Consider the following 26,186-nt stretch of genomic DNA (forward strand, 5'->3'; position numbering starts at 1 on the left):
ACAGAGTTGACATTTCAAGTTCCGAAAAAAAGTCATATTCCACATTTTCTGTCTTTGTTTCAGGTATGTAGATTATTTATTGCTTTTGTTTGAAGTTCTACATGATCAGGATTGTGTCTTTAATTTAGGATAAGATTAAGGGGTAAGGTGATCCAATCTGGATAAAAACCGAAAGAACTGTGGATGCTGTAAATCAGGAATAAAAGCAAAGTTGCTGGAAAAGCTCAGCAGGCATGTGAAGGAAAAAACAGTTAACATTCCTCAGAGCTGGCCCCAGTTCTGAGGAAGGGTCACCGGACTCAAAATATTAATTCTGTTTTTTCCTTCACAGATGCTGCAAGACCTACTGAGATTTTTCAACAACTTTGTTTTGATCCAGTCTGGAGTCTGAATAGGAATAAGCTTGGGTGACAGAGCTCATTTCCTCACAAAATTTCTCTGCATCAACCCTGCACTGCTGACTCATGATTTTGAAAGTCTCTGTCACACTTCCTGTTACCCTTCTCTCCAAGGAGAACACCCATCTTCTTCATTCTATCCTCATCTCTGAAGTTGCTCATACCTAGAGCCATTCTTGTAATTCACTTCTGCACTCTCTCCAATGCATTCACATCTTTCCTACAAAGTGGCTCCCAGAACCTTTTTTAAATTCACTCATAGGATGAGGGTGTTGTGGGTTGGGCTAGCACTTTTTGCCCATCCCTAATTGCCCTTAGAAGGTGCCCTCTTCCATCAGGCAGAAGACACAGAAGTTTGAAAATATGTATTAACAGATTTAAGAACAGCTTCTTCCCTGCTGTTGTCAGACTTATGAACGAACCTCTCATTTGTTAGAGTTGATCTTTCTCTGTACCTTCTGTGTGGCTGTCACACTATATTATGTATTCTGTTCTATTACCCTGATGTATTTATGTAAGGTTTGATTTGCCTGGTTAGCATGCATGACAATACTTTTCACTGTATCTCGGTATGTGTGACAAAAATAAATCAAATCAATTCAGCGCTCACTGGTGAAATGCCAGTGGTGTGGGAGAGGCAGCAAACACTACTATCATCCAACATCGTTTTACACTTTCCAGCCCATTTTGGAGTGGGTGTAATGTGGGAGCTGTTTGCAAATTCCTGGGGCCCAGGGGCTGTTGTAAAAAGTAAAGTAATTCTTCAGCATCCTTTCAGGAAGGAAGTGCACTGTCCTTACTTAGCCACAGTGACTGATTCTTAACAGATCTCTCCACCAGTCTTGTCAGTCATTCAACTGTATTGAACTACTGAAGAATTCACCTGCTTCCCCCCTTTAGGGCATATGAAATGGATAATGAACGCTTGCCTTGTGAGAGACTCCTATACCCTGAAAGTGATCTTAAACAGTTGTAGTGCCCCACCACCCAATCCCCATTTCTTTGTCCTGTTTGAGAATAGTTTTTCAGTCTTTCAATAGTACATCTTTTTGCTGTCCTTTTAGTGGGCTAAGCCATGTTTTATATATCCTCATATACTTTCCTGTTCAGCTTTCATTATGCTTTTCTTTTGATTCTTCCTTTTAGCCCTTATTGCTTTCTTGGCATTGTCAGCATATCCATATCAATTGCTTCATCCTACTCCTTCATGAATGCTTAATATTTTGCCTGTTTGCTCTTTCTACCAAATGGTTTGCACAACTTTGATAGTGAGCCAACTGATCCTACTAGCTTATTCTGCGCCAACCTATTTAAGGAATGGGGTCGTTCATTCATGTTAAAAATAATCCCTTTGAAAGTCTTCTAGTTTCCTTTCATATATTTTCCTTTCAGTACTGCTTCCTCCTTTTAACACTGCCCTGCATTAAAGTCAATATGTCTGAATCAATTTTGTTGAGATTTACTTCCTGCTATTTTCTAGCTTCATGACAACATGCTACAGTCACCAGATCACTTAAATCAACAGTGAATTTAAATCCAATGTTATGCTACCATTTGTTGATTCCTTCTCATATCGTTTTAGAAATGTGAATCCCTCACCATTTCAAATCAGGCCATTCAGAAAAACATTGAACACCAACAGAATTATGACTGGAGTCCTTGCTTTTAACTTTCCCAATTATTCCCTACTTGGTGTTGGATTAGCTCAGTTGGCTAGATGGCTGGTTTGCACCGTAAAGTGATGTCACCAGTGTGGGTTCAATTCCTACGCCCAATTGATAATATTGTGAAAGGCTTTCCTTCTTAATTGCTCCCCTTGCTTTAGGTGTGGTGATCATCAGGTGAAACCACTGCTAATCGCATCTCTCTAGTGAGAAAGCAGCCACATGTTCTGGTAAGACTATGGTGACTTTATCTTCATCTCCCACCAAATTGCATCAGTGTGTATTGGACTATTTGTTTGCCTGCTGTTCCCTCACCACTTTAAAATGTGCAGTTAGTTATTTTTCACAGAAAATGATAACCATCAACTATTTGCACTCATGCCCATTTCAAAGTTGCTAGTTATAGTATCTTGAGTGTTCAGTTTGTTTTGGGAAGAAGCAGCTGCATTGACACACTGGCTCACAAAACTCACTTCTCTTTGACCACCATTCTTGTTGCTCTTTGACATGGAGGCCTATTACATGCAATCATTCCATAGTCAAGTCCACAAGACAGATGATGGCAGGAAGACATGAGTTACAGCAGTTCCATTGACCTGTGGTATGAAAATTTGGTGGAACCTCAGCAATGAGTCAGTAACTGAACCCTCAAAGTAAGACATTGCCACTAACTCCAGAGCTGCCTGACTAGTACTGTGGAAGATATGAAATATTCTGGTGATATTCTTTATTTTTAACACTTTACTTCACATTTCAAAGTTACATTGGTCATTGGGTATGGAGGACAAGAGGCTTTTGCACAAACATACCTTCTGAAAGAAGTAGGGGCTGTCCTAATATTTTAATTTATTGTCCTTTGATTCTATTCAATAGAACTGAGGATCACACCAGCTCCTGTGTACATTTCCAATTTTTCTTCAAACACATAAAGCTGTCCTAGTAATTCCAATCATCATTTAATTTAAAACATTTGTCAAGCATTCATTCCAACATCAATTTCCTTCTTTTGGCTCACATTGTATTTATTGCACTCTTTGCATTTATAGAAATTACTTTCAGATTATCCTCTTATATCCTAACTCTCTTTTGCCAAATTATGCTCAGCTTTCTGCATTCCCCTTCTCTGCTGAACTTGTTTAATTTTACCATCATTGTCTCGCCTATCTATTCCATTCTCTCCTAATCAGTGGCTCTTTTTATTAGAACTGAACCCACTTTTGTTGGAGTCCTTTGTTTGCCATCTCTCAAGCCAATACATCTCATTTGTTCTCTCCAAACTGCTTGACATCTGTCAAGCCTGAGAGATCTCATTCCTCTCTTGCTTCGTAAATATCCATTATGGTCTCCATACAACTCTTTCCCATGTTATTAGATCTGTGGTTAAATTAAGCTCATGTAAGCCACAATGCTGTATTTGGATCAGGTGACATTAGTCTAGAATAAGCATCTGATGAGAGAGGCATGGCCAATCCACATAATCTGCACATCTTTGGACTGTGGAAGGAAACTGGAGCACCTGAAGGAAACCCATGCAGACACGGGAGAATGTGCAAACTCCACACAGATAGTTGCTCGAGGCTACCGATCAAACTGAGACCCTGGTGCTGTGAGGCAGCAATGTTAGCTACTGTGCTGTCTCCAAAAGGCTGCTCTCTCAGTTCAGAGAGGTTTGCTGGTTTAACCTAAGGGTTACCACACCAGAGTTGAGGAAGAAGGAGGATCCTTCATGGTAACCTCAGTCAGTGTGGGAAGTGAACCAACGTTGTTGGCTCCACAAACCACCAAGTGAGCTGACTGACTCCAGAGTTTTACAGCGCAAAAGGAGCTGAAGAACCTTACTGAGAGATGATACAAGCAATGCAAAGACAGTGTACATGCTGACTCTCGTGACCTAGAGATACTCCAGACTAATATTTCAGTGCGTGGATTGTGGCATTGGCTTAAAACACAAGATAAAGCAAATTCCTCAACAGGCAATGATTTCCAGTCCAACCTTGCATTCCCAATGAAAAGATTTTGCCCATGCTGTTATGACCTTCAGTACAGCACCAGAGAGACTTCAGAATGCTTAAGATTTGAGATTACATGAGAAAGCAACTGCTTTCGTTAAAAGGATCAAAATCCAGTCAAGGGTTTGCCCTTTCAATAGATAATAGACAATAGACAATAGGTGTAGGAGTAGGCCATTCGGCCCTTCGAGCCAGCACCACCATTCATTATGATCATGGCTGATCATCCAAAATCAGCATCCTGTTCCTGCCTTATCCCCATAACCTTTGATTCCACTATCTTTAAGAGCTCTATCCATCTCTTTCTTGAAAGTATCCAGAGACTTGGCCTCCACTGCCTTCTGGGACAGAGAATTCCATTTTTCCACCACTGTCTGGGTGATGAAGGGTCTACGCCTGAAACATCAGCTTTTGTGCTCCTAAGATGCTGCTGGGGCTGCTGTGTTCATCCAGCTTCACACTTTGTTATCTCGGACTCTCTGGGTGAAGAAGTTTTTCCTCAACTCTGTTCTAAAACGCAAGATATTATTTCCATGAGCTCCTCCCTGTGGCTAAAGCTGGAAGTGGTATTTAGCCCAAGGAGAAATACATTCTCTTCTAATGCTTAGAATGAACTTTCATAAAAGCTGCCCACATTGTTGTCCCATCAGTGTTGGAATTCAGGACTGAAAGGGTTAAATAACTTACCATATCTGGCAAGTTTTAAAAAAAAAACGCAGAGTAGACAATAGGCATGAGCTAAAAAAGATCAATCCCGCATTAAGCTCATTGTACACTTATTTAATGGCTTAGTGTGCACTGCTATTCACTGATTATACATCAAGCATGAAAAATATTGAGAAATGTGGTCGTTGATGAACAAAATACAATGAAGATCGAAAAATAAAAATCACATGAGTGCATATTGGCCTATTCAGTCATGCATTGCCCTATTCTGGTGCCAGAAAAGCAATAAAAACCCAGGATCATATCTGAGTTGTTATGACTTGGTTTTTAGATAATTTGTGAAGGCTTCCATTTCAGTTGCTACACTGAAAGACCACATCTTTGAATCACGACTTGCGTGAAAGATCGCTGTGAATGATGCGCAGCAAACAGCCAGGGTTAAACCAACTGAGATGGCTTCACATTGCGTTTTGTGAATAAGATAGTTGTTATCCTTGGGTAACCTAGTATGAAAGATAAGCACAGCAGTACAGTATCTGGAACTTAACAAGCAGAAGTTGTTCAAACAAACTGCAGTCCTCAGCAGACAGTGGGAGAATTCTTTTGCTAAAATGAAGATAAAATTACAACTCTTTCTGATTATTCCACAGAATTAGGGAACGTACTCTGGGATGCAGTGAATGTGGTGATATATAGCACGTTGTAAGGAAATAATTTTATTTATATAATGCCAGATTATGAGATGACTCAAAACAGTTCACAAACAGCGAAATACCTTCAAGACGTAATTACTTTAAACTTTTCAGCCAGAAGGAGGTAGTGATGTAAAAGTAATGTAATTGAGCTAGGAGTTCAGAACCCGAGACCAACTTTGTGGGAAATAGGTTTAAATACCACCATGGCAGATGGTGAAATTTGGATTAAATGGAAGCTTGCAGTAAAGGGTGGGCCTAATGGTGATCACGTAGCAAAATGTAAAAATCCATCTGGTTCATGCATATCTTTTAACCTCAATGTCTAATTATTCTTCGGCCTACATGAGACTGCAGACCCAAAACAATGTGTTTAACTCTCAACTGCTCTCTGGCCAATAAATGTTGGCCCAGCCACTGACGCCCACATCCTGTGAATGAAGAAAGAAAAGCTTCTAGTAAATTCTGGACCTGCTATAAATAAAGTGCAAGCTGTGAGTGTGGGGCCAGGCAGGGAGAGAATCTGGCTTAAAGTCAGGTTGCATTCTGCTTGCATTTTTTGTTGAGCAGTCTTATTTCATTGGTCTGAAAGCAAGCCTATTACAAACTTGATGTACTGTTATAGCCCTGCTTTATGTTTTTAACTGCTGTTGATATATGCATTTCTCTGGATTGCAAAATACTTGGCAGAGCAAGAGAGAACAGAAGAGCTGAATTTCCAATGACTTTTGTGGAGCTTAACTTGAGGATATCAGGGTATAGAAACTAAAAGCAGGAATAGGCCACTCAGCCCCTTGAGCTTATGCTTCATTCAATCTGACCATAGCTGGTCCTCTTACACAATGCCACTTTTTCCCCTGACCACTTGATGCCTTTAAAATGTAAAAAGAAACTTTCTTGAATGTATTCAGTGACTTGAGCACCACAACTTTTTACAGCAGAGAATTCCACAGTGAAGAAGACTTTCCCCATCTCAGTCCGACACGGTCTACACCATATCCTAAGTCTGTTTTCCCTGGTTTTAGAATCCCCAATCAGGGAAAATGTCCTTCCTGCATATAGTCTGTCCATTTCTGTTACAATTTTATACATTTCAATCAGATGTAAGGAGGAGGCCCTCTTCCCTACTGTCAGAGGGAGAATTCCAAGGAGTCTTCGAAAAATCAGTCTAACATCAGCCCCTCACTATGGCTATGATGTTAGAAGTTCAATTACTTCATGAGAGCAGCAAGGGTGAGAATAACTCTTCATCTCTCCACCTCTATCAAAAGCAATCCCTTTCAGCCTGTCCCTGACAATCTCAAAAAATGTACCGCTTGCCAGCACATATTTTAACTTCCAAACAAAGGTCATGCTACAACACCTCTCTGTGTCATGACAAATACACTCATCTCTCTTTTCTTCTGCCTCCGCTACTCATTAACATGATTTTCACACACTAAGGATCCGGGTTCAATTCCAGAGACAGAGAATACAAAATAAAAACAAACATTTCTGTACTGATACAGTGCCTTTACCAAATTCCCGTGTTATGAATTGAAGTATGCAGGTTATCTTCGTATTTATTCAAATAATCTCAGTCTTAGAGTAAGAATAGGCTATACAGAATTCCCTTAAACACTCTGTCCTGGCTGTGCCTGCCTCTGTTGCACCTCTGTGTGATCTCTGACCAGATCTGCCCGATCTGAGTCTGACATCTAATCTCAGTCTGATGTCTGTCTGATCTCAGTCCAACCCAGTACAGAGAAAATCATCAACCTTTAAAGCTCTTGTGAAGATTTGTAGCTCAGATTGTGGGTGAGGTTGTTAATTTGCTCGCTGAGCTGCCTGGTTGTAGTTCAGACATTTTGTCACCATGCTAGGTAACATTATCAGTGCAGTGTCGATGAAGCAATGTTGTTCCACCCCACTTGAAATTTTTATGATCTGGCCTGTTAAGTTGGTTTGTGTCATTTCCAGTTCTTCTTTTGCATGGGCTTGTTTATGGGATCTAATTCCACATGTTTGTTGACTGCATTGCGGGTTGAAACCAGGCCTCTAGGAATTCCCGTGCACGTCTGTGGTTGGCTTGAACTAGGATGGTGACAATGTCCCAGTTAAATTGGTAGCCTTCATTGTTCGAGTGCACTAAGATGAGGGAAAGTTTGTTGTGTCGTTTTGCAGCCACGCTACAACAAACACTCACAAGGACCAAAGACCCCATACCCATGACATGCAGGACCAACGTAGTTTACAAAATGCCTTGCAAGGACTGCAACAAACATTACATAGGCCAGACTGGAAGGAATGACATCATCAGGATACTCGAACACCAGCTAGCAGCAAAACAGCACGATGAGCTTTCCCTAATCTCAGTGCACTTGGACAATGAGGGCAGTTGAGTGTCAACCACATTGCTGTGGGTCTGGAATCAGAAATAGTCCATACCAGGTAAGGATGACAGTTTCTTTCCCGAAAGGACATTAGTGAACCAGATGGGTTTTTCTGACAATCAGACATTGGTTTCATTGTCATCATTAGACCCTTAATTCCAGATTCTTTAGTGAATTCAAACTCCACAGTCTGCCGCAGAATTTTAGCTGACTTCTGGGATTGACGGTGTGAAAATAATATCACTACGCCATTGCCACCCCACTTGGTTCACTGCTGTATCTTCTGGGCAGTTGGGCCATTCCATCCCATATATACTGTCTGCTGCTTCTCTTCCTGCGCATGAGGTGAAATCTGATTGCCAACACCACAGGGATCTCTCCTGCCTGGGGCTGAGCAGGTGCCTGGTCTCTGGGAATCTACAAGTGGCCTTCCTTCCTCAGCCAGCTGAACAACTTGAGGTGCTCATGCTTGCACGCTTTCTAATCCTAACATACCCACCGATGTGTCGATATCTGGGCTGGTGTTGGGGGGTGTGGGGCGCAGGTTTGCTAATGACTCCTCTGAGCCCTTGGTGCTCTCTGTCTCTCAGAAGTGGAGGAGATGGCTTCTGGGTGAGCTGGGCATTTCACCTCAATGGTTGTAAATATGCTGGCTGTACCTCCAAGGCCAAAAAGGGAGAAGGCATCATGGCCAGTGGTTAGAAGCGACATGCAATGAAAGACACCTACAGCAGGGTTAATGTGCAAGTTGCAGTGGATGAAGAATGGTACTTACTTGGTTGGTGGGACATGGATGTCTTGGAACAACCCATCACTTAGTTGAAGGACTGGCTTCTCTCGTATCCCTGCTATCTTTAAAAGGCTACCATTGACCCAGACAAGCGCTGGGATTCAGAAGCTGCCCTGCACACTGACATGCTCAATCTGAACATGTTGGATCAGCATCAATGCCATTGGATACCTTTATTGAAGTGATGGCACTTGAGGGTTGGTCCCTCCTTCCTCCCCCAAGAAATTTAATAGTGGGACCAATGACTGTACAGATTGGGTGCCTGCTATCTTACTGTTCTTTTAGTATACTTCAGGCCTGCAAAACAGGTGTAACAAATACCAATTTCTACTCCATTGCTTCACAGAATTTGTCCCATCTGGAATTCTGCAGCAGCCAATTAAAAGATGCTTTTGACATTGGCTTACACCAATTGCACTGGTTTTAAAAACTTGCACATTCTATTTATGATCCTCAAACTGTGCATTTATTTGCATAAATGAGTTAGGAAATACAGTTCATCCTGAAGAAAGGTTTCCACAGATTTAGTCACACACTCAAGTCAAAGTCTCAGTAGTATCTACTAAAACCCCTCTAAAGCAGGCCAGATATAGTTATATTTTGTGTTGGTAGTAAATAATTAGGATTTTTAACCAATTGCTTTGTATATGACTTCAGGGATAAAAGCTGGAAATATTTGAACGACTTTGTTCAATTGACAGCGCATCACCATGAGGTAACTGAAATAAAGATCAAAACAAAAATGGCAAGAATCAAGGAACCATTAAACTTCTATGAAATACAAAGAATATCTCAAATTTTATCAATATGTCTGAGGATTAAAATGTCACATTCTGCAGGTCCCTTTGAAATGATTAACAACTTGCTTATATGCTGAAGCATTACTGAATTTAATATATTAATCTTTTTAACTGCTTTGCATTGTTTATACATTTTTTATTATTTTATTTACCTATTTTCTTTAAGTATAACAATGGCTTGACCAAAGACAGATTTAAAAATTCCTGTTTTGACCTATGCCAACATAATGGAGGAATGCCAGATTTGTCTCCAGTTCATATTGGTAATAGCTATTGTGTTTGGAACATGTTGCCTTGGATAGCATCACAACTGAACTTCCCAAAATTGTAAGCCACAATTCTAGAGGAGAAGGTGTGAATGGGTTGCTTTTCTCAAATCTTGAAAGATTAGTTCAAGTTGGTACAAGAGGAGAAAGTCAAAACGATAGGCTTCAGTAGGACTGCAAAAAGGCATTTCATTATGAGGGACTTGCAGATTAAGAGATGAAAATCTTGAAGACTTTCTAGAGCGATGAATAACCATTTTATCTATCAAACAGAACCCATGTCTGATTATTCTTCTTTTCTCTTCAACATCAATTGCCAACATCCCATTGCCCAGGGAATTTATTCCTTCCCTAACTTCCTCTGGAAGATAAGCAGCCAAGAAACTATTGTTAACAGCTCAAACAAGGGGCAGAGCAAAAATAATACTACCTTGAAACAACTGCAATATTGGCAAATAGGCTGGCCAAGGCAACAGAAAAATGACAGAATGGAATCTTGCAGTGGCTCAACGACATGGATTATGGCAACAAATGTGTCAGAATCATTCAAGAAATCTGGCATGACCTATCTTGACGTTGAGAACAACTTCTTGTCTCTTTAAAGCACATTTCGTGCATTGAGGTAAGATTCGCCCAAGCTTTGAGTTGCTTATTAAGGGGGCTTATTATTTGTTAACTTTATTAAGTGCGGGTTCCTCCACATTAATTTGCAGCTCAATATCTTACCTTCTGTCACCAGCAAACCAGGCATTGACATGGAAGTCAGAGCTGGGTTCATCTTGCTCCTTGCTCCTAGTTGATCTGAACATCACAGGACACATTGCATGGGCACGGGCCACAAGCACCCCACACCTGCAGACACTGGCATCTGAATTGTGCCAGGCTTAACAACCCCTTATGGGGCACCTCCAGTTCACTTACTGCACACTTCTGCTACGTCTTGGGATTGCACAGCAGAGTAACACTTATTTTGTTGTGAGAGGGTTCACTTTTTTGGAGGAGGAAGGCTGGTGGTTGAAAGACATTTCTCTGTTGAGATTGATCTATAAACAACATTGCTGAGTTCAGTGGATAATAAAGTGTGAAGCTGGATGAACACAGCAGGCCAAGCAGCATCTTAGGAGCATAAAAGCTGACATTTTGGGCCTAGACCCTTCAATAGAGAGCTCTCTGATGAAGGGTCTAGGCCTGAAACGTCAGCTTTTGTGCTCCTGAGATGCTGTTTGGCCTGCTGTGTTCATCCAGCTTCACACTTTGTTATCTTAGATTCTCCAGCATTTGCAGTTCCCATTATCTTTGAGTTCAGTGGATAAACTGGTGGAATTTTTCACTGAGATTTTACAATGTGTATCTCTGGTGACTCTTCATTGCTGTCTTCAGTCAACTAAAACAAATTTTGATCTTTGCTCTCTAATATTTGTAGTTACACTGTAGTCCATGTAAAGTCCAAATTATTTACACCTGACATTGAATACAACCTATATCTGGCCTGCAATGGAGAAGTTTCAGTAGATGCCACTGATACTTTGACTTGAGTGTATCTCTAAATCTCTGGATACTTCAGGATTTACAGTATTATCTAATTCATTAATATAAACAACACATACAGATAGCCCATGGATCATAAATAGAATGTTCAAGTGTATTAAAACATGTATTTAAGAAATAGAGTTGTGAAAATTAGGAATAACCAAAACAGAAATTGCTGGAAAATCTCAGCCAGTCTGACAGAACTGAGAGTTCTGAAGAAGAGTCACTGGACTTGAAACATTAATTCTGCTTTCTCTCCACAGATGCTGCCAGACCTACTAAGCTTTTCCAGAGCTTTCTGTTCATGTTTTTGATTGCTAGAATCCACAGTTTTTTCCTATAAAATAACCATATTGATGACCTATTTGTGGCTGCAGTATTTAGAACTACATTGAAAAGCATTGCCAAATTATGCAACATATGAATAAAAAATCAGTGGGGTCCATTAATGTGATGGATGTCACTTGAGCCCTGAATCATTAGGCACTGGCTCCCTATAATAGCAGACATGAAGGTTTAGCCCGCATGTTCTTTCCATACAACTCACCAAGATCAGATTAAGTCATTAATGCTCCACATTTGTAAAGAAACAGAAGCCAACTTAGACCAATATATGACACACCAATCATCTAGACTGAGACTGAAGAAGAAAACCCTGATAATGCTATTTGTGCGATGATACTGAGACACAATAACTGATCTTGATGATTGATTGATTGTGATGTGTACCTAAGTACAGTGAAAAGTCTTGGTTTGCTGTGCCGTCCATGGAGTATGAGTAGGGAGAACCCATCAGCTTGTAGGGCACAGTCAGGAAGGGCAGGGTGAGTAAAGTCTCCATCAAATAGAGCGCACAACAGTCTTTCTGTTCCCTCTAAGACATAGACTGCTCGCATTGCAATTATGTTGTAAATTAAGAGGAAAAAGAATAACACACACCTCTCCAGTGGTACACCATTGCCAGATCAGGATGAATAGTCAAGCCTCCAAAATGTTGTATCAAAATCTGAATTATTGGTCTTGTTAACTCTGTTTTTATATGTATGCATGTATAATTGTTGAATTGACAATAAGTGCCTATGTTAAACACTACATATGTGTTTAACACTTCCCTTCTTTGGAAAAAGGGAGATGTGTTCTGCTCCACAGCATCTCTTTAGTGGATGTCATTAACATATCATGGTATATGACTCAATGGCTATAAAGCTGTCAGTTTCCATCTACTGAGCTCTGTCTTGTTGTAGCTGGACAAACTGAGGGATGTGGTACATTGTGCAGTGCATTGGAATTATATATATTGAGCTAAGGCACGCAAGTGAAAGTGATTGTAATGAACATATGTAGATACCAAGTGCTGTAATAAAAAGCTCACTGATAGTTTCAATACTGTAAGACCTATGTCTCATTTCACTCATGGGAATCTAACATAAACATCACAGTGATAAATTATCATGCCACATCACACCATGGTGTCATCATTGTGTTGCATTGTGATAATGCCTTCAACAACCTCTTCTACCACTTTCCCAATGATCCAGTGTGGAATAAAGGCTGGGTTGGCTTTGTCCTGTTCTTTGTGAATGGAATAGAATCCCTGCACAAATTTTTGCATTGCCTGTAAGATGCCAATGTTGTAGCTGTATTAGAACAGCTTGGCTAGGGGCAAAGCTAGTTCAGGAGCACAAATATTCAGCACTATTGCTGCAATGTTGTCAGGGCTCATAGTCTTTGTGGTGTACAAGGACCCCAGCCATTTTTTGATATCATATGGAATGAACTGACTTGGTAGTAAAAGGCTTTTAAGTGGGCCTAATTAAATATCCCTTTGCCTCTACATGTATCAGAGGAAATCAAATTAATTTCCACCCAGTGAGTGCATACATAGCTTTCATTACATTCTTATAGATTTCTCTTTATTGTTTCACTTGACTAATATCATGTAAACAATCTTAATTATTTCATAGAACAATTCATTATGATTTTATGCAAGTTCATTATGGCGCATAAAGACTAGTTCTTCATACCAACATACGGACACCTCCCAGTTGTGAACCATTTCAACGCCTCCTCTAATTCTGCAGAAGACATGTCCATCCTGGGCCACCTGCAGTGCCACAATGACGTTACCCAAAGTTTGCAGGAACAGCAGCTCATATTCCACTTGGGATCCCTGCAGCCCAATGGTATTAATGTGGACTTCACAAGCTTCAAAATCTCCCCTCCCCCTACTACATCCCAAAGTCAGCCCAGCTCGTCCCTGCCTCCCTAACCTGTCCTTCCTCCAACCTATCCCCTCCTCCGACCTCAAGTCCCACCTCCATCTCCCCACCTACTAACCTCATCCCGCCCCCTTGACCTGTCCGACCTCCCTGGACTGACATATCTCCTCCCTACCTCTCCACCTACACTCTCCTTTACTGGCTCCATCACTGCCTCTTTGACCGGTCTGCCTCCTCTCCACCTGTCTTCTCCTCTATCCATCTTCTATCTGCCTTCCCCTCTCTCCCTATTTATTTCAGAACACCTTTTCCCTCCCCCATTTCTGAAGAAGGGTCTAGGCCCGAAACATCAGGCTTCCTGCTCCTCTGATGCTGCTTGGCTTGCTGTGTTCATCCAGCTCTATACTTTGTTATCTGTCCTCCAGACAGATCTCTGCAACTCTGAGATCTTGCTCTTGGCTCCACCCTCTGCAACTGGATCCTTAGCTTTCTGACCCATAGACTGCAATCAGTAATCAGTGAAGGTGGACAACAGCACCCTCTCCATGATAACACTCAACACTAGAGCCCCCTCAAGGATGCATGCTCAGCCCCATACTGTACTCCCTGTACATCATAACTGGCCAAATTCCAAATGAACATTTGCTGATGATACCACCCTGGTAGAATGGATACCTAACAAGACAAGTCAGAATACACAAAGGAGATAAAGGCTTGGGTAGTGCGGTGCAATGAAAATGATCTGTCTCTCAATGTCGGCAAAACTAAGGAACTGATCATTGACTTCAGAAAGAAAGGAGGAGGCCATGCCTCCATCCACATAGATGGAGCTGAGGTTGAGAAGGTGGAGAGCATCAAGTTCCTAGGAGAGACAATAACCAACACCCTGTCCTGGACTTCCAATGTAGAGGTGATGGGCAAGAAGGCATAGCAATGCCTCCTGCTCCTCAGATGGCTCAGGAAATTTGGCATGTCCATAAGTTCCCTCACCAACTTTGATGGATGCCCAACTTAAAGCACACTGTCCAGGTGCATAACAGTCTGGTATAGTAACTGCTGTGCCCAGCACCATAAGAAACTATAGAAGGTTGTGTGCAAAGCTCAGGCCATCCCAGAAGCCAACCCTGCTTCCATGGACTCCATTTACACAGCTTATTGCTGTAGAAAGGCTGCCAACATCATCAAAGACCCATCACACCCTGGTAATGCTCTCCTACAACCTCTTCAGCCAGGCAGAAGATGCAGAAGCCTGCACACATACCTCAGCAGGTTCCGGTACAGCTTTTTCTCGGCTGTTAATAGACTGATGTATGGAATCTCTAACTTCTAATAAGGCTGGTTTTGCTAATGTTGACCTCGCCTAGCACACACCCTGTGTAATGTAACTTGAATGCCCCTGTCCAAGATTTTTTTTCTCCCCATTATCTGTATGTCTTTGCTTACTATGATCTGCCTGTACTGCTTGTAAACAAAGCTTCTCCCTGGACACGTACCAATAAATAAATCAAATCAAAACAAACGTCTACTTTCACATTCAAGTTCACTTTAGCTCAGTATCTGAGCCATCTTGGAGTTGTTGCTCTGTCAGTCAGCTTACTTTGCACTCTCAGTGGATGTGGGTACAAGATACGCACTTGTAGAGCTCTCTGACAATCATTTCTAATTGGCACTTGACTGCTCAACCTGCAAGTGCTTGTTTCAGCACCTCAAGACAAGCTCAAATTATGCTGGTCAGCAATTAGGATCCAAATTGTGTGCTAATATCAGATTTTGAGATGTATCTTTCATTAAAATCCATTTAATGCTTGTTTTCACACTTCCACCAACATAACTCTGACTGTTCACTTCGGAATCCTCCTCCCCTGGCTCCCAAACTCTGGCATTGGTATCATTAGTTGTTTTGTAACGGTTTAAAACCAAGGTGACTTTGCTGCTCGGTTGGTGTGGGTATTGGATCTTGTATAGAGGAGATGGCTTGACTATATCACAGCCTTTGTGTTAAATGTCAACTTTTTTGCCTACATTTCCCTGTCTTCATGGGTTGATTTTTTATTCACCAAGTAACTCTTTTCAAAGTCTCCTCTAAACCCACATGCTCCATTACCTTGCAGAAAAGGGGCATCAAGCTCATGGAAATGCCACCACTTGACTTGGAAATATAATCACAGTCAATGAGAACTCCTTCCCTAACAGAACGGAGGCTGTGTGTATATCACACAGCCTGCAGCGGTTCAAGAAAGCACTTATTCTCTCACACCCAATCTTCTCAAGGGCTAATAGAGATACATAATAAATCATGGCCTTGCTAGCAATATACACATTCCCCAGATTAAAATGTTTATTCATTTAATTTGGAAGCCATCAATGAACCACACGTGAAATGGAATTGCTATGTAGAACATAATGTACTATCCTCTCAACAAGTTACTGTAGTGGGAAGAACAAAGCAGCACACCTATTTAAGGTAATAAAGTGTGAAGCTGGATGAACGCAGCAGGCCAAGCAGCATCTCAGGAGCACAAAAGCTGACGTTTCGGGCCTAGACCCTTCATCAGCTCTGATGAAGGGTCTAGGCCCGAAACGTCAGCTTTTATGCTCCTGAGATGCTGCTTGGCCTGCTGCGTTCATCCAGCTTCACACTTTATTATCTTGGATTCTCCAGCATCTGCAGTCCCCTTATCACAGCACACCTATTTACTAGTTAATGCATTGAATCCCTTTTGTAATCTGCAAAAGGTTTTTGCAGCATTAGGAAAGCAGGTGGAAAATGTGGGTAAAACAACTTTCACCAACTTTCTCATCAAGAGCACTGTAACTCAATGAACTTTAGGCTCAATGGTGACAGCCGTATTCAGTGGCTATCACCTTGTCTACTACCAAATGACCTCTCAATTGTATTTGGCTTCATCTTTGGTTTCTGAACTGACATTGCACCATTCTCTGAATAATGGAACATCTCGCTAATGCTATTATGCCATAATGTGATGGAGGTGTCTAAGTCTGCGACTTTATCTCATTTTGACTTTTCACAGAAACTGACTGATCTGTCATGCAACCTCTACCATTTTCTCTTCATCAGTGCAGAGCGCTGACAATTGCTGTTTTTATTCTACTAATTGCAGTCGTTTGACGTAATGCATCCTTCACCTCAATGGCAGTCGAATACTCATCTGGATTGCATGTAGATTTTCCAGCTGGCTGCTGACAGATTACGATTCTGAGTTACTGCCAACATCTTAAATGCATGAAGAAATGATGATTTAAAAATAAACCTTTCTGATTCTCCTGTTCCTTTCCAAGTAGTTCTGTCACAATCAGGCATTATCATGCCAGATGCCACCTCTTCCATGCCTAACTCATGTTATTGTCCACAATATTAAACTAGAGTATTTGTTAAATTGCAATGAATCTAATTTGATTTCAGTAAATTCTTTCACTCTTTCACAGTCAGCACAGATGTAGCCTGTTGCAAAATGCATTGCTGTATATTTTACAAGTTCTCTCGGTTTTTGAGGCTATGTTTTCTTCACTGGTCTTTCCCATTTCATTATGCTGCCAATTTGTCAAGTCTATTGGTCAACTGCTCTATTATCATCTGTGGAAAAAGTTGTGCTCTCTTGACCTCTTCTTGAGGCTGATTTATTTTGTTCACAGAATTCATCTCCCATCAGTTTAAGTTTCCCAATATCTGGCATATGTCCCACCTTCTAATTTTGTTGGCTGTTCTCCTGAAGTAGCTAGCATACACTTTAACAGAGTTTTATGGGCAACTACTATTCTCTCTTATCTCACCGAAATGATCATTTTTTGTCTTTGAGTTAAGACAGTCAGTATAGTCAGACAGCCTTGCAAACGAGCAAGGGATTTCACTGAATATCACAGGACAAAGAATGATAGAACAGAAAAGTAACATGCTATCTAAATGGAGGGCAACTGCAAACCTCATTGTTACAGAAATATCTCAACGTTCTGGTACATGAATTACAAAAGTTAAAATGCAGGTATGGAAGGTGATTAGGAAGACAAATGGAGCTTTGTTGTTTATTGCAAATAAGATTGAGTACAAAAGCAGGGAAGGTGATTATGTTCTCTCCCTTTCAGACCAACATACAATTTGTGCTCACAGGCCTTTCACTGTTGCCTGGCACCCATGTGGTACCATTATCACTTGCCACATCTCAGAATAAATTTGAAAGTTTTGTTGTGTGTGGACATAATTGTTTCAGTAATTGCAAGCTGTCAATAGTGCTGAACATTGTCCAAACATCTGCAAACGTCTCCACTTCTGACCTTATGATGGAGGGAAGCCAATCAAGATGAAGAAGCTGAGAATGGTTGGGTCTAGGATACTCCCCTGAGGTAATCCTTCAGTGTTGTCCCGGAACTAAGATGACTGACCTCCAACAATCACAACCATCTTCTTATCTGCCAGACATGACTTCAACCAGCAGAAAGTTTTTCCCCCTTGCTCCCATTGATTCCAGTTTTGCTAGGGCTACTTGACGTGATATTTGGTTAAATATGGCCTCAATGTCAAGGGCAGTCGCTTCCACCTTACCTCAGGAATTCAGCTCTTTAGTCCAAGATGGGGTCTTGAAAGGCCTGTGAGCACAAATTGTATGTTGGTCTGAAAGGGTTAATATTTGACCTCATGAGGTGTTGGTGAGAGAGTGAAATAGCTTTGCATTGGAAAACACAACCGTGGCTGTGATAAAGCGGAGCTCTCCCAATAATCTTTGCAGTAATGTAGTTCTTATGATCCGTAATTAGTTGTAATGAAGAACCTGTTCTCCATGTAACATTCTTCTCTTTAGAGCAGAAGGTGGCTGTCATTTTACACACCATATAGGACCCTAAAGACCACACACACTTAGAAGAGAAGGGCAGCAGTGCACACAACAGTTTGTGTTTCTTGCAAGAAAATATTTTGGTAAAGGATTTGAAGCTTATGCTAGGCTGCTCAGTGAAGGCAAGACATTGATGGCCAGTTACGTCGACTAGTGGGATTTATTTCTACATTGAAAAATAAAGACTCTAACAGAAGGAAGCTCTATCTGTAGCTAACTAAGGAAGTTAATGCTGGTATCAAATTGAAAGGAATGGTGTCCAGTGTTGCAAAGATTAATGGGAGACCAAAAGACTGAGAACATTTTAGAAACTGGAAAAGTATGAATAAAAACACCAAAATGAAATAAATTGGAGCATGAGCAGAAACAAGCAAGAAATATATAAATGCATAGTACAAGCTTTTGCAAGTTCATAAAAATAAAAAAAAGATTTGATGAAGGAAATATTAATCTTCCAGAGAGGGAGACTGGCAAATTTATAAGGGGAATAAGGAAATGCTAGAAACTTTGAGCAAGAATTTGGATCTACTTTTATAGTTAATGACACGAAAAGCACAAAAAGAATAGCAGAAGGTGAAGAGCTAGTGAGAAGGAAGGAATTTAGTTAGCGTAACAATCTGTCTTTTGGAAAGTGCTTGGATGCATAGATAAAGAAGTATCAGCTGGACACTTAGACAATCATAACACTATCAGGCAGATCATCATGGTTTTGTGAAAGAGAAATCGTGTTTGACAGATGTATGAGATTTCTTTAAGGATTAACAAAGTGTGTGGATAAGAACACTCGTGTTGGTGTTTTTTCGGTTTTTGAAAGGATTTTGAGAAGATGCCACACCAAAAGCTATAATTTCAGACCATATAAAAACTGAAATGGAATACCAGCATGGATAGAGGACTGGTTAACTACGAGGGAAAAAAGAGTGGGACTAAATGATATTTTCCACAACGGCAAACTGCAATGACTGGAGTACCACAAGGATTAGTACTGGGGCCACAAATATTAATGATTCACATGAATAAGTTCAATGAAGGGACCAACCGTACTGTAGCCAAACACCCTGATAATAAAGAGAGATAGAATCATAGAAATGATACAGCACCGAGGCGGGCAATTTAGCCCACCTTGTCCAGGCTGACCTGAAGACCCCCAGATGCCTTTTTGAATCCTATCTTCCTGCATGCAGCAGCAAAGGCACTCCGTGTGTGGAACAGCGGCACCTTCTTGGTTGTTGGAGGTGACAGCAGTGGATGTGACTCCTCCCGGCATTTGGAACCGGCGACGGCAGCAGCAGCAGCAGCAGCAGCAAGAGTACAGCTTCTTTCGGCAATTAATGTGAGAATCTCTGGCCGGGCGAGACCCCTGGCCATGGCTAGGCCTGGGTGCCTGCATTGGTGGTTCCAAACATCTTTATGGAAATAAGACTTAGGCTTTAAGATCAGGACGTTTCTCTTGCCAAAAGGCTTTCTTTTATTTCTGCTGTTCTTTTTAAATCTGGTTTTGGGATCAAGATGGTGGCAGTGAATGGTGACTTTGTGCATCTTTCATTGTACTCATGTATTCCTATGCTTGAATACACATGACAATAATTCTAATTCTAATTCTAATTCATAGCCCTGCAGCTTACAACACTTAAGGTGAAGATCCAGGCACCTTTTAAACAAGCTTAGGGTCTCTGCCTCCATCTCAAAATCAGGCAGCAAATTCCAGACACCCTACACCCTCTGCAAAAAACAGTTTTCCTCTCATCCCCTCTAATCTTTCTGTTATTTAGCTTGAATCTATGACGTCTGGTTTTGAACCCTCTGCCTAAAGAGACTGGTTCCTCCTGTCTATTTTATTTCTGCCTTTCACAATCTTGCATACCTCAATCATGTCTATCCTCAGCCAGCTCTGTTCCAAAAAAAAACTACCCCACTCTCACCAATCCCTGCTCATAGCTAAAATTCTCCAGCCCTGGTAACTTCCTAGTAAATCTTCTCTGCACTTTCTCCAGATGTTAACCAGAGCTGCACACAATATTCTGGGTGTGTCCATTCCAATGTCTTATTCAGTTTCATCATTATAGCCCACTTTTGTATTCTATACCTCTGCCAATGAAGGAGTGCATTCCATGTGCCTTCTTTCTTTATAAGCTTATCTACCTGTACTAGTACCTTTAGGGCGCTGTGCACTTGCAGGCCAAGACCTCTCTCTTTGTCAATCCCTCTTGGTATATTCCCATTTATTATTATTACAGCACAGGAACAGGCCCTTCAGCCCTCCAAGCCTGTGCTGTTCTAGATCCTATATCTAAATCTGTCACCTGTTTTCCAAGGATCTGTATCCCTCTGCTCCCTACCCATTCATGTATCTGTCTAGATACATCTTAAATGACACTATGATGTATTCCCTTTTACTATTTGACCTTTCTAAATACATTACCTGAAACCTATCAGAGTTGAACTCTATCTACCTCTTTACCAGAATACCACAAAGCTCCCTTGCAATTTTAGGGATGTCTTGTTCACTTTTCAGTCACATAAAATTCACACTTTATTTTATTGTATTGAAACAATACAATAACTTTTGCAGGGACACTTCAAATTTATGCATCAAAATTGTAATGCAAAATGAGTTATTTGTTTTATTATAAATGCATGAAGTGGCCACTGTGAGCCAGCATCTAAATAAACTTGTGAGAGGTAAAATGGCCTTTGAAACATCTGTTTCATTTTTAAATCCTAATTTAGAAGTGTCAGCATAACTTGATAGCAGTGAATATGTCAATGGTATAATAAATGATTTCTGTTTTGATTGTTTGTTCATAATAATGCCAGAAGGCATTAATTATTGGAAGGAGAAAAAGGTGCTGGCATTTTCCAACAGATCTGAGCCATCAGTTTAAAAAATATCTAAATTTGAACAATGAAAAGATTATCTTGTGGAAGCTTATTTACATTTTAAAACATATGAGTAAAGTGTGTGATTTTTATAATTTGTTTTAGGGTTTAAATTTTAGCTCATTGCATGTGGGTTTTGATCTCCATGTCTTAAGGGGTTTAATGATTAACATAAGTATTTATGTAGCCATGGTGACTTTTTCTTAAATGCAGTATTAGAGGAGTACTTCTTTGAGAGTAATGAGATTTTGTTTTCTTTGGGAGAGTTCAGGAATTTGAATCTCAACATGGCAGATGATGAAATTTGAATTCAATAACAATCTGGAAGTGAATATTAGATGCTGATCATGAAACCATTGCCGATTGACAGGAAAAACCCATCTGGTTCATTTATGTTCTTTTGGGAAGGAAACTGCCATCCTTACCTGGTCTGGCTTACATAAGACTCCAGACCCACAGAAATATGCTTGACTCTTAAATGCCCTCTGGGCAATTAGAATTGGGTAATAATGCTGATCCAGCCAATGATGTACTCATCCAAAGCACAGTAGGGAAGTGCTAAAGTGTCTTCTGAGTTGGCCCAAGAATGACCATAATGATATGGTCAGGTTCCAAACTTCTACCACCCTTTGAATGGAGAAGTGCCCCCTAGCATCTTTCCTGAATGGTCTGGCTCCAATTCTCAGACTATGCGTTCTAATTCTAGAATCTCCAAACAGTGAAAATAGTCTAACTTTATCTGCCATGTCTTGTCCTGTTATTATCTTGAAGATTTCGATCAGATCAACCCCCAACCTTCTAAGTTCCAGATAAAATGGGCCTAATTTGTACAATCTCCCCTCATTAGTTAACCTGTGAAACCCAGGATTCATTCTTGTAAACTTACGTTGTACATTCTCCAAGGCCTAAGCGTTCCTCTGAGGGTGAGGTAGGTGTTTTGCCAGTGCCAGCTTCTATGGCAGAAGTGTGGAGCTGATTGCTGTCCATGGAAAATTCCACGAAATGTTACTGAAGTAAGATGTATGTGGAACCCTGCAGAATCAACTGGCAAACTGAATCCACCAGGTTTCTGATTTTCTCGTTGTGAATTGGCTCTGTCTGGCTTCTCACTAATACTTGGAAGAATTGTGAACTTCAAATAAATGAGGTGTAATTAGTCAATAATAAAGAAATGCAAATGCATGGTAATAAGGTCTTCACCAATTACTAGTGAGATTCTCATCTAGCTGTTAAAACTTTAAAATAGGACTTTTTTACGTTGATGCACACTGTCTTATTTCTCCACTCCGCTAAGTATCTATCATGACAATGTAACTTGTCCCTGGTTGGCATTGTGCAATAAATGACGTCGTGTTGAATACCAGAACATTTTTTCATTAGACGACCTCAAGCACATCAGCCTAGTTAGGACCTTTACGCCCCAAACGAGGAGGACAATGGCCACAAATCTTTCACCAAGTTGACAGTGGTGATGACCTCTCCCTATTAGTGTTGAATATCCTTATAATGTTGAGCATCCATAACCCTTTCAGATGGACCAGTGCTAATATTCAATCAGAGGTCAAAAACAACACAAACCTCCCTCTTACCCCTTATTTTGGTAAACAAGAAGTTACTTATCTACATCCATTCCTGAAGAATATTTGTATTAAGTGAGCTAAGGGAGATAGCACATCTGAGATCAGCTGACACAGCTGAAGTAGGAACCAGGCATAGGACATTTTTCAAACCTTACTCCACATTGGACTATGCAAATATTAACACCATTGCAACATTTCAGAAAATATTCTTCTTGGATGATAGCAGCAGAAGGAATGAAAATTGGCAAAATGTCCTGCGAAAAAGTTATAATTATGGAATCAGAGATAATGGAAACTGCATGTTTGGAAGCCTAACTGTACTTGAGATATGATTATTGTCAGTTTCAGATTGACAGAAATGCAAAGTTGCCAAACCAATGAAATTTGCACCTGGACCCATATGAAGGGCAGACTCTAAATTACGATCTTTATTCGATCTCATCTACGTGATTATAGTTCCATATCAACAAGGTTGACATTGAACTGTTAAAGGGCAGGTAGGGAAGGGCAACAAAGTCTAGCATTGCTAGCATGCTCATATATCAAGAAAGAAATTTTTAAAAATATCCTTATCCTGGTCATACACTCTGACTCTATCAAGATAATTAAAGGGTTGAGTCCCTCAAATCACCGACTCGCTTCAAGTGATTTTAAAAGTAAGACAAACTGGTGAAACATTGAAGAAACAAAGCTTCTTCTCGAATTAATTTCTCTACATGTATATGGCAATAGTGATGTTAAAACTTCGACAAGAAAAAATGACAATATCAAGGTAGACTCTACCCCATGGTTTGAACAGAGAACTGGGTGTCCTGTTGTATCAGAGATAATGGGAACTGCAGATGCTGGAGAATCCAAGATAATAAAATGTGAGGCTGGATGAACACAGCAGGCCAAGCCTGTTGTATCATCAGTTTTTGACAGGACAGACCATCCAGCAATGTAACCTGTATGCCCACCAAATAAAAGGGACCAAAGTAAAGGGATAGTAGGAACTGCAGATGCTGGAGAACGGGGGGGGCAGCTTAGTTACCGAAAGCTAACAAAGGTTAATCGTTCACTGGGCGATTGTGGCTGTAATTTCTTGTATTGTATGTAAGATTAATGGGTACATTATATTGTTGTTTGCCATTCCTATCAAACCTAGTTAAGACAATAATGTTTAATTTGGCTTGAACATTTTAATCTAATATTGTCAATATCAATACAGATTGAAATATGAAATATTACATGGAAATCTATTCAGTAATTATTATAGATCTTGCTGAAATTCTCTATCCAATTTTGGTAAAGAGGTAGGACATCTAAATCAGGATTGGGTCTCTTGGTTGACCTTTCTCCCTGATTGTGATAAATGTATAGTGCAATTAGACAATACAAATGTACCACATGAACTATCTGTGTACCTATAGACATTTTAAGTATTTAAATATCATGTAAACTGTGTTTGAAAGATAAATATAACTTCACAGGCAAGAAGTAGTGTCAGAGTGAGACATAATAATCTTTAACTCTTTGCAAACAATAGAATCAGGAAGCAAACATACCCGACATTTTCTTCCGAAATTTGCATTATGATTAAAGAATACTTACCTATGATTTCTGATAATGGCATAAGGTGGGCAAATTTGCTTCCTGGATCCTTTTCCCCTAAACTCACCTCCCCTCCACAGAATTCTCATGGACCCATGGAATTTCTGTCGATGTGAGCTCTGAAAAATCCACACTGTTATGGTAACTGAGAAAGGATGAAGATTAAATGGAATGATTTACACTATAAGCCATGGATAAAACTGTGAATCATTGTCATTACCTGAAGTATGTAGAACAAAATAGTTATGTATTCCGTGCCTTTTCATGCAGGAAAGGACGGTCATCAAGAGAAGACAGGTAGGTCGACTGACTCTACTGACCTGAAGTTTCATTCTTCTCAAAGATGGTTTCATGAAGATTATGAACTAGGACTGAACTGGAAGGTAATGTCCACAGTACAGGAAAGAAGTGTACACCAAAGGAATACAATGCAGCATTAACATAAGAACATAAAGGAACATAGGGACAGGAATAGGCCATTCAGCCCCTCAAACCTGTTCTATCACTCAATGAGATCATGGCTGATCTCTGGTGTAATGCCACATAGCTGCTTTTGGACTATATCCCTTAATATCTTTGCTTCAAAAAAATTTATCTCAGATTTAAAATTAACAACTGATTCAACATCCACTGCCATTTGTGGAAGAGATTTCTAAACCTCTGCAACGCTTTTTATGTAGCAGTGCTTCCTAAACATGTCTCCTGAATGGTCAGGCTCTAATTCTCAAACTAACACTCCCCTACTTCTAGGACCTCCACACAGTAGAAAAACTTTATCTTTAAATAATTTTCTTTTCCTATTAATATCTTAATAGCTATTAATGTGTTTCAATTTTGCTTGGAGCAGAGGAGACTGAGGGGGTCACGACTGAGATGTATAAAATTATAAAGTGTACAGATGAGCATAGATCAGAATAAACTTTTCTCCTTGTTGGACTGTCCAGTGACTGGAGCATAAATTTAAGGTAAAGGTCAGGCAGTTTAAAGGTGATATGAGGAACATTTTTCGCTCAGATTGTTGGGTGTCTGGAATTCACTGTTTGTAAGGGTAGTAGAAGCAGAAATGCTCATAACATTTAGGAAGTTCTGGAGGTGGGTTTGCTCACTGAGCTGGAAGGTTAGTTTTCAGACGTTTCGTCACCTTTTTTTTATTTGAAAAAATAAACTTTATTCATAGAATGTACAAAAAAAAACATTTATACACCTACCCAGTCTTGCAAGCCACTCCGGGTTACCCAGGGGGTACATACACCAACTAAAGGCAAAAACAAAACAAAGAAGAAAAAGAAGCAAAGAAAATACCCCGGCAGTCATCTCCCCGCACAGTCCCAGTTGGCCCCCTGACCAGTTGGGGAAGGCGCCAGCTGGGCCCAGTTACCAGATAGGGCTCTTTTTTCTATTCTGGACAAGGGGTTTCATGCCGTGGTCTTTCCCCACCACGCCTTGGCGGCGGCTGCCCCAAGCTTTAGCGCGTCCCTCAGCACATAGTCCTGGACCTTGGGGTGCGCCAGTCTGCAACACTCGGTCGGGGTCAGTCCTTTCAGCTGGCAGACCAACAAGTTGCGGACAGACCAAAGAGCGTCTTTCACCGCATTGATGGTCCTCCAGGTGCTGTTGATGTTGGTCTCGGTGTGCATCCCGGGAAACAGCCCGTAGAGCATGGAGTCCTGTGTCACGGAGCTGCTCGGGACGAACCTCGACAAATACCACTGCATCCCCCTCCAGACCTCCTGCGCATAGGCACACTCCAGAAGGAGGTGATCGACAGTCTTGTCCCCCCCGCAGCCACCTCGAGGGCAGCGTGCGGTGGTGCAGAGATTCCGGGCATGCATAAAGGATCTCACTGGCAGAGCCCCTCTCACCGCCAGCCAAGCAATGTC

The sequence above is a fragment of the Stegostoma tigrinum genome, chromosome 6 (genome assembly GCF_030684315.1).
Source record: "Stegostoma tigrinum isolate sSteTig4 chromosome 6, sSteTig4.hap1, whole genome shotgun sequence".
In the NCBI taxonomy this organism is placed as follows: Eukaryota; Metazoa; Chordata; class Chondrichthyes; order Orectolobiformes; family Stegostomatidae; genus Stegostoma; species Stegostoma tigrinum.